The sequence below is a fragment of the Camelus dromedarius genome, chromosome 34 (genome assembly GCF_036321535.1).
Source record: "Camelus dromedarius isolate mCamDro1 chromosome 34, mCamDro1.pat, whole genome shotgun sequence".
NCBI classification, from domain to species: domain Eukaryota; kingdom Metazoa; phylum Chordata; class Mammalia; order Artiodactyla; family Camelidae; genus Camelus; species Camelus dromedarius.
The window spans coordinates 18,003,163-18,011,926 of NC_087469.1; the positions used below are offsets into that span (position 1 = coordinate 18,003,163).

The 8,764-nt window shown below is 54.8% G+C and overlaps 1 long non-coding RNA gene across 2 annotated transcripts; it reads left to right on the plus strand.

Moving 5' to 3' along the window:
- The first annotated feature begins 806 nt into the window (after window positions 1–806).
- LOC116150157 (uncharacterized) lies at window positions 807–8,749 on the plus strand. Of its 2 annotated transcripts, XR_004133800.2 has the most exons (5): window positions 807–3,062; window positions 3,189–4,803; window positions 6,597–6,816; window positions 7,736–8,078; window positions 8,281–8,749. It is a non-coding gene; the product is annotated as an uncharacterized LOC116150157 (long non-coding RNA). The 2 variants fall into 2 exon arrangements; XR_010378987.1 differs by having other exon boundaries at window positions 7,736–8,749.
- The last annotated feature ends 15 nt before the right edge of the window (window positions 8,750–8,764 follow it).

The following is an 8,764-nucleotide window of genomic DNA, read 5'->3' on the forward strand; positions in this document are numbered from 1 at the left end:
GGTATTAAGTTTTTATTGAATTGCGTCTTTATTCAAAGCAATTCGGTCCATCTACTGAACGGGAAGTTTAACTCAGTGATCTCTGGGCTAGCAAAAATCAAACCATGATGAGACTCTTGATGAATCACTTCTTTTAACAAAGACTCTGTGGGGCCGGATTTTGGACGTTCCCCGGGGCTGAGTTGCTGGTGGCTATTGGTTTCTTCTCCAAGTAGCCAAAGCCAGCGTGCCCAGCGCCCTCGAGCGGCCCACGCACATGGGGGTGACGTGTGGAAGGGGACTCAGGAACACCAGGTTCCACTTACCGTCTTGCCCCTGAGAGTTGAAGCTCCCCAGCTTCTCGGTTTTGCCATCTGCTAAAATAAGGCTATAAAGTTATTGGTGATTCCAAAATGCTGATCTGATGTCAAGCTAGTTACTTCAAACCCTCTGGGGGAGACTGTCAAACATAGACGCTTCTTAGCATAAGTCTGGCAACAACTCCGCTGTGCGCCCGTAGGGGCTGGGTGATGAGCTCTGGTCCATCCGACAGAGGTGCCTGCTTAAGAGCACGAAGTGCGTCTGCACGTCCACGCAGGGGGAGACCCCAAAGTGACGCTACTGAGTGAAGGCCACCAGGCGCAGGGCGGCGTGCGTGGCAGAGCTGCGCTGGCGCGAGGAGGACTGGGCAGCCGGGGTGGGGACCTGCTGTCTGTGTGGGTCTCCCGACGGGCGCGCGAGGAGCCGTGAGCAGCGGCGGCCTGCGGACGCGAACGGCGCGGCGCGCTCCAGGTGTTCTCGCTGATGACGTCAGCGGTCCTGTTACCAGTTAAGGGTCTGTCCTGAGGTCTCATCTCCTTGTGTCCTTCGACACGTGTCCGTTCATGTGCGATCACAGGCAGCGCACCTGGTGCCCTGGGAAGAACCCGTGTGAGCCGTGAGTGTACCTGCGTCTCATCGTCCCCTGGTGAGCGGTCTGTGCGTCCCTGGAGCTCAGGGCTCGTGGCCTGTAAGTGGGGCGGGGGGCCGAGAATAAAATACGGTTCCATCTTAACTCGCACTGAGTGCTTGCTGTCATCTAGGGAGGGAGGCAGACCCCCAGAAACACACTCGCACCAGAAGACGAGTCAAGGCCACGAGGGAACTCCCCGCAGACACCTGAGCACACTGTCCTCGCTGGCACTCTGTCCTGCGGGGACTGGAGACGAGAAACGCCCTGCGGACGTTCTGAGACCTCGTGTGAGAGAGAAAACACACTTGCACGAAACAGCTGGAGAGGGACATGGGCCACGAGTGAGATCTGTTTCTTCCATCGTATGGAGCTCACTTAAAAATACTACTCACCTGAAACCCAAGAAAACCAGACTCGGCAAAGAAAGTCAGACCCAAGTCCCCGGCCACACCTGCCCTGAGCTGTGACGTAAAAGGTGACACGGTGCCCCCAGTTCCTTGTCAGCGATGGCATCTATAACTCCGTGGCCCCTGAGTCCAAACAAGAATTTTTTTTCCCCCGACACCCGACTCCTGCCTGTTCAGTGGAGTCTCCATTCCAAGTCAGGACTCTGACAATTGCGGGTGACTCCCGTGCACAGAATTCCCCAACGGTAAAGCCAGGGAGGAGGCCTGCCCTGAGTCAGCGCTATTGTTTCCCCTGGGTCCGCCCTGTCTGGGCAGCGCCCCGGAGGGGACTCAGCCGGGGCACCCAGGTGGCTGTCTGGCTGGCCCGTCACAAAAGCCCCAGTGAGTGTGGGGACCGGCACGGGACAGGGGCTTCAGGCAGGTCAGACTTGACGCTCATCTTGACCCCTTGGCAGCCTGAGTCTGATAAAGGCGTGATTGAGCCCAGATTTCTTCCTGACAGCTTAACTGATGGCTCTAATTAGGGGGCTGCGCTGGGGGTGTGGAGATACATAGACGCCATTGTAGGGAGGCTAAACGCCAGAAAGGTCAAGGCCAAAACACGGTATGAAAGGAGCTCAAAGTTTTCCAATACGTAGGAGCAGCGAGTCTGGAGGGAGGCGAGTTTACTGAGCGTGACCGAGTCCGCCCGACCCTCTACAAGGACCGTCCTCAGGGGCGGGTCTTTGCGGCCTAAAGTCCATCTTCACGTTGTGGCTTCAGCACCGTCAAGGTGGAGTCTGAGAGGTCGTCTGTGGAAGATCGCAGAAGCCAATGGACTTTCTTCTCTTCTCCAGGAACCATTTTCCCCCCACAAATAATGGTGATGATGGTGACAATAATCCAAACACAAACATAGATTTTTCATATCTAATTGAGTCAATATTTGTCAGGTCTGCTTATACTTTATTGTCAAAATGATGATTAATGAGAGTGGCTTGAAGCCCAAGACACTTTGTGAGACTTCTTAGGCCTTTTTCTTAGAAGCTGGAAGTCCCAGTGTGCCAGCCAGAATAAGATCCAGCTTATGATGATCAAAAATACTGTGAGTAATGGCAATAATGTTCTCAGAAAGGGAAACAACAGCTCATGGTTTGGACGGAAACCCAAGGAGCTGGTTAGTGAGACTCCCAGCCATGTAGGGGTGATCGGCCGGACTCGGAAGCATTCTTACCTGGTCTCCGCACCGACGAGTTCATTTCCTGGTGAGCTTGGTAAAGCAGACATCTCGAAGGAGACTCGCTAATCAGAGCGTTAGATAGCCCCGGGGTTGGAGGGGATTCGGGGGCCACAGTGTCCAAAGGTTTCGTTGTATGTCTGATATCCCCGCCAAGCCGCTGACCCTCCTCTGCTGGGAGGAGCCTGCTGATTGGAAGTTCTGCCTGTGCACACGGCCTACGCCAGTGTGGACAGCCACGAGATTTAAAACCTTTTCCTAATAATGGAGCTAAAAGCTGTTTCTTACTACCTCCCACTGACTGGCCCTGCCGTACCCCTTGGCATTACACAGAACATGGCTAAGCCCCTGCTCTGTGTGTGTGTGTGTGTGTGTGTGTGTGTAACCAAGACTGTCCGCATGAGTTGCAGGGCCCAGTGGAAGATGAAAACTTACTGAAAGTTATTAAGAATTTCGAGGTGATGACAGCAGGGCATCGAGCCACACGTGGGCCTGCATAGCTGTCCAGGTGAGCACACCTGTATGTAACTGTCCTGTTTCGTTTCTGAATGACTTTACGAGGTGGACTGCAGACAGAACGGGACGTGTCTCCTCCACTTTGTGTTAAATTCTTTCTCTGTCTTCCTCCCTGCAGATCCCATAGAATGTTCAGGTCATTTTCAGATATTCAGAAGTTCAGTGCTGTCTTCGGTCAAAGTCCAAGCTCGCATCTGCTCACTGCCAGGCCTGGCGGGGCCGGGAACCCTGCAGAGACCTGCGTCTCTCCTGCGTCTCCCTGGTGGCCTCCGTGTCTTCCTCACTCTACAGGTCGTGTCGGCCCCTTCGGGGAGCGAGGCGGTGGAGGAGAAGGTCTCCCTGCTTGCCGGTACAGATGCAACTGGGCGCAAGCGCCCTCTGTGCTGAGACCCCAGGGCTGCCTCTTCCTCCCAAGGGGCTTCCCTGGGTTCCTTGGAGCCCCTCCCACTGGGGACAGCCACCTGCGGTTTTCTGGTGTGGGTGTCGCCGTCCTCCCAGCACACGGCTGGCGTTCACCTCGGTCCTCTTCAGCTGACGTCGCCCACCATGCACCGCCCCCACTCCAGGGGCCCCCTCAGATAGAGGGGCTTCCAAGCCATGGAAATGAGGCATCAAGCCGGGGTTCTCCCTTGGGGTCTGTGTTTGGACCTGGGGAACCCTGTCTTTTTGTCCCACCTTTGGTACGATTCACCCCAACTCAGTTTTCTCTTCCATCTGCCAACACAGCCCTCCCCCACCCCAAGCCAGGACGGCTCCCTTCCTTCAGACTTTCTTCCAGATGTGAGTCAGAAGCCAGTTCCACACTCTTCCCCAACCCGAGGGACATGTGTCCAAGCCGCTGGGAGCGTCTCTCAAGCTCATCTGGGCTGGCCTGAGCAGCGGAGAGCTCGGAGGGCACTCCACCCAGGGCTGTTCCAGAGAAGCCTCCCCTGTGTGGCTCCTTCCTAGGGGAGCCTTCGCCTTCCCTGCCATCTGGAAGGCGGTGAGAGGCCAACGCCGCACAGGGAATTCCCTGAGCCTCTGTCTAGGTCTGGGGTGCTGACGCCTGCTGCACGGGGTGAGGCGCTGGCAGGAGCCGAGGAGGTAAGGGCGTCCCACCTAGAGCCCTGCAGCACACGCGCTGCCCTGTGCAGCCTGGGGCCCCGTGGACTGAGGGCCCCCAGTTCGCATGTTGAAGCCCTGAGCACCCCCCATGTGACTGTATTTGGGGGTGGGCTTATCACAGAAGCAATCAGGGTCAAACGAGGTCATAAGGGTGGGGACATGATCCAGTAGGATTAGTGTCCTTGTAAGAAGAGGCGACAGGGCTCTCTCTGTCTCTGCCGTGGGAGGACACGTTAGAAGGCGGCTGTCTGCAAGCCCAGAAGGGCGCCCTCGCCAGGAGCCAGACCTGGCAGCACCTGGTCCTGGACGTCCAGCCCCTGGGAGTGTGAGGAGTGACTGACACTGCCGAGGTCACCCAGTCTGCGGGGGCTGTCCCCAGCTGACAGGGGCAAGGACTCCGCTCGTTCCCCAGTGCTGCCCTCTTGGATGTGGGCATCTTCCGTCTCTTCACCCTCCCCCAGGAGACCCGAATGTGTTCGCTCGCCTCTCGGAATGGAATCTAGTTTGTTCACAGAGTGGAGTCGCACCTGCCACAGGGACCGAGCTGCAGCACGAGGTGGAAACTGGATGCACCTGTCAGTCTTGGAACGCACTGTGATCTCTCGTGAAGTGGAAGGATGGGGCGCGAGGTAAGGGCGGGTGACAGGCGTGGCTGGGCACACGGACGGACGGCAGGGCTTCTCTCTTCTCAGCCTCTTTCGGGGGGGGCCACCAACAAAGCCCTTGTTCCCTCTGGTCTGTGAACCTCCCTCCTGGGCGACATGACGTCATTTCCCAGACGTTTCCATCACTCAGCCTTCTGGAGGCCCTGAGCAGTCTCTCTCTGTGGAGCCCCCACCCCCGCCTTCTGAGTCTCAGAAAGGACCACCTTCACCCAAGCTTAGGGGGTCCCCACATCTCCCCATGACGGACACAGATGCAGGCCACTGGCCTTTGCCCGCCTTGGTAACAGCACTTACTGACTTAGTCTTCATGAGACGATGGGACCCTGGCCTCCCCCAACCCCGGATGCAGATGTACAATCGTGCGTTCCTTGGGGACCAAGCCACTTAAGAAGAGAAGGCCTCGGAGAACATTTTACTCCTTCTAACTGCGATATGTATCACCGGGAAGCACGGCCCTGGCTGTGTCGCCAGGCTTTCTGGGTTGTTTCAGCCAGACCTTAGGGCTGGGATGATCGCTCTGAGTTCTTCAGCCAGTCACGGGGACAGATGACAAAACAGGACATCCCACCATGATCTGGGCAGGTCCCAGGAAGGAGGAGAAACCCATATGAACCCAAAGGAATAGTTTTCTTTTTAACTGAAGTACCGTTGATGAATAATATTGTGTTAGTTTCTGGTGTACAGCACAGTGATTCAAGTGTACACATATTTATATTCTTTTTCACATTCTTTTCCATTATAGGTTATTACAAGGTATTGAATATACTTCCCTGTGCTACACAGTAGGACCTTGTTAATCTATTTTGTATATAGTAGTTTGTATCTGCTATTTCCAAACTCCCAAATGATCCCTTCCCTCCTTCTCCTTTGGTAACCATACATTTGTTTTCTATTGTCTGTGAGTCAGTTTCTGTTTTGTAAATAAGTTCATTTGTATCTTTTTTTTTTTAGATTCCACATATCAGTGGTATCACGTGATATTTGTCTTTCTCTGTCTGACTTACTTCATTTAATATGATAACCTCTAGGTCCATCTGTGATGCTGCAAATGGCATTATTTCATTCTTTTTATGGCTGAGTAGTATTCCATGATATAAATATACCACATCTTCATTATCCAGTCATCTGTTACTGGACATTTTGGTTGCTTGCATTCCATTTTGGTTGCTATTGGAAATAATGCTGCTGTGAACACCGGGGTGCGTGCATCTTTTCAAATTAGAGTTTTCTCTGGATATATGCCCAGGAGTAGGATTGCTGGGTCATATGGTAAGTCTGTTTTTAGGTTTCTAAGGAATCTCATTAAAAATCTCATACTGTTCTCCGTAATGGCTGCACCAAACTCCACTCCCACCAGCAGTGTAGGAGGGTCCCCTTTCTCCTCACCCTCTCCCACATCTGTCATTTGTGGGCTTTTTATTGATGGCCATTCTGACCAGTGTGAGGTGACGCTTCGCTGGAGTTTTGATTTGCATCTCTGATAATCAGCGACACTGAGCATCCTTTCCTGTGCCCCGTGGCCGCCCGGCTGTCTTCCAGACTTTTGATGGTGGGAACCATCGGCGCCATGTTTTTAGGGGGTGAAAAGCTGTGCACACGAGGCTCCTGTTCTGTCCTTTTGTGCTGCAGACCCTTCAGAATTTTCTGTCGCCTCCGTGTAGTTTGGTCCAGGTGGGGCTATTTCGAGGAAATTTGATGTTTAGTGGTGAATAAAATACGGCTTTCTCAAGGCAAACATTCGCTTTCTTGGATACCAGGTGCTCAAACGTGAGTAAAAGGCCTGCCTCGGAGCAGTTTGGACTCTAGCAGAGAGAGACACGGTTTACGGTAAACAGATGATCCCCCTGAAGCTCATTCCTCGAGCGGCTGTGTCGCGGGAAAGCGCTTTGACGGTGCAGGGGAACGAGCACCTGCGTTCCAGGCTCAGGGGCCACGTCCTGCAGGCTTGTTAAAAGCAGCCTGACTCCTCTGCCAAAGGTAAGGTGGGCGGTGCAGCGTGGAGGGAGGGCAGGGCTGGTGGGCAACTGTCCCCCCGTGCAGGACCCTCACCGCCGCGGCCGGGACGGCCCAGGCAGGCCCAGCGTCGTCCCTGGGGAGGGGAACAGAGAAGCCAGGTTGGGGATGCCTCGGGCCCTCCCATTTTTATAATAAGCATCTGTTCTAAGCAGTCGGGGTTCTTCGTTTAAAGGCCCCCTTTCTTTTCCTGGGCTACAAGAAGTGTGCTTACTTTAGGCTATTTATAGTGAGAGCTTCGAGGTCTGCTTTCAGTAACACATTACACCTCATTTGCTCTTCCAAACAAACGCAATGCTTCAGCGAAGGCCTCGAGCAGAAGAGGGACTTGAAACGCTGTTGCCGCCTGTTCCCTCTCTCCGCTCGCTCTCCTCCTCCTGTGCCAGTACCGTCCCTGCAATGCTTCTGGAGATGCTGCAAGGAGCCCTTCTGATCCGGAGGACTCTGTTCCCGGGTCCAAGCAGCAGCCCCAAGGGCCCCGAGCAAGCCCACTCAGACCCCCCAAGGGGGTCCTCCAACGTGACGACAATAATAGTACAATAATGATGGTGACAACACTTTGCTTCGTTCAGAAGCGTTTCAAGTGCTTCACCCGTATTAGCTAACGTCGTGTGCTGAGAAGGCAGCTACACCCAGCCTGGAGTTGATTTCCAAAAGCCATCAGGCCGCAGGAATTCTGTGTGTCACAGGATTTATAAAAATGTGTCTCCCTTTCGGGGTCTGTTTCCCCGCTCCTTCCTCTGGTTGAACCTCAGTGTCGGCAGAAACGCATTTATGATCTCTCTCTTTACGGACTGAACAGAAGAGTTGAAACAGAGGCTCTCTTTAGTCCCAATGCACAATGTCACATTTACAGAAACCCATCTCCCTGTTGTACTTTCAGATGCTTTCCCCTTCTCTGCACCAGTCAAACCACAAGAACAAGCAAAGCTTCGGGCAGATGAGGGACCACACGGAAGTTTCAAAAGTTGTGCCAAAGCGTCCGTGGCGGAGCTGAGATGTGACCTTCGAGAACACGCAGAGCAGACAGCTGGCCGATTCTCCTCTGCAGCGGCGACCGCTTCCTTGTGAAGAACAGGAGTGGGATCAGCTGGATAGCCTGTCGGTCCCTGAAAGCAGAGGCCGGAGTGCTGGCCGCTCGGGTGCCTTCAGCACGGAGCCTGGTGGGACCTCGCCACACATCTGTTCACCTGCGCATTGACGAGTCTGCAAGGGAAAGAATCAAAGTAAAGACCACGGGTTCTGACTGTCCCACACGCGGAAACATAGCGGGGAGGACGTTGCCAGTAGAGGGTCCCCTTTCTATTGCTGGGACCCTGGGGTCCCAGTGCCCTCCCGACTCCCCAGGGCCAAGGTGCCCTTACAGAGCGTCTGTTTCCCAGGAAGCAGCTGGTACTCCCACCTTCCTATTCCTTATGTATTTTATAGAGGCTTGGAAGGGAGTCGAAGCAGGTGGAAGCTGTGTGTTCCAGCGTCAGACACACCTGAGCCCCGTTCTCGGCTCTCTCATCTGCTGTGTGATCCTAGGCAGCTTGCTCAGTAGCTCGGAGCCTGTTCTGTATCTGCAGCCTCCTCAGAAGAGTCCTGGGCAGAGATGGGGGACACGGGGTCTCTGCTCATCACAGCCACGCAGGACTCAGGCTGAGCCCGAAGGAAATGCGAGCTCCCGAGGGTCTCTCGTTGGCAGTTCAAATGGGCAACAGGCTCACTCACATCTGATGAGCTGGGACCAGTCACACGGTGCCTCCCACCCACCGCAAAGCGTCCGGGAGTGCAGTCCCCACAGGCGCCAGGAAGGCGGAGAGCATGGCATGCTTGGCAGTGAGCGCCATGCGGAGACCGGCCGGCGCTCTGGTGGGCGAGCACCCAGGACCGCCTCCGCGCTGCCCGTGTCTTAGTTTGGGTCTGTTGT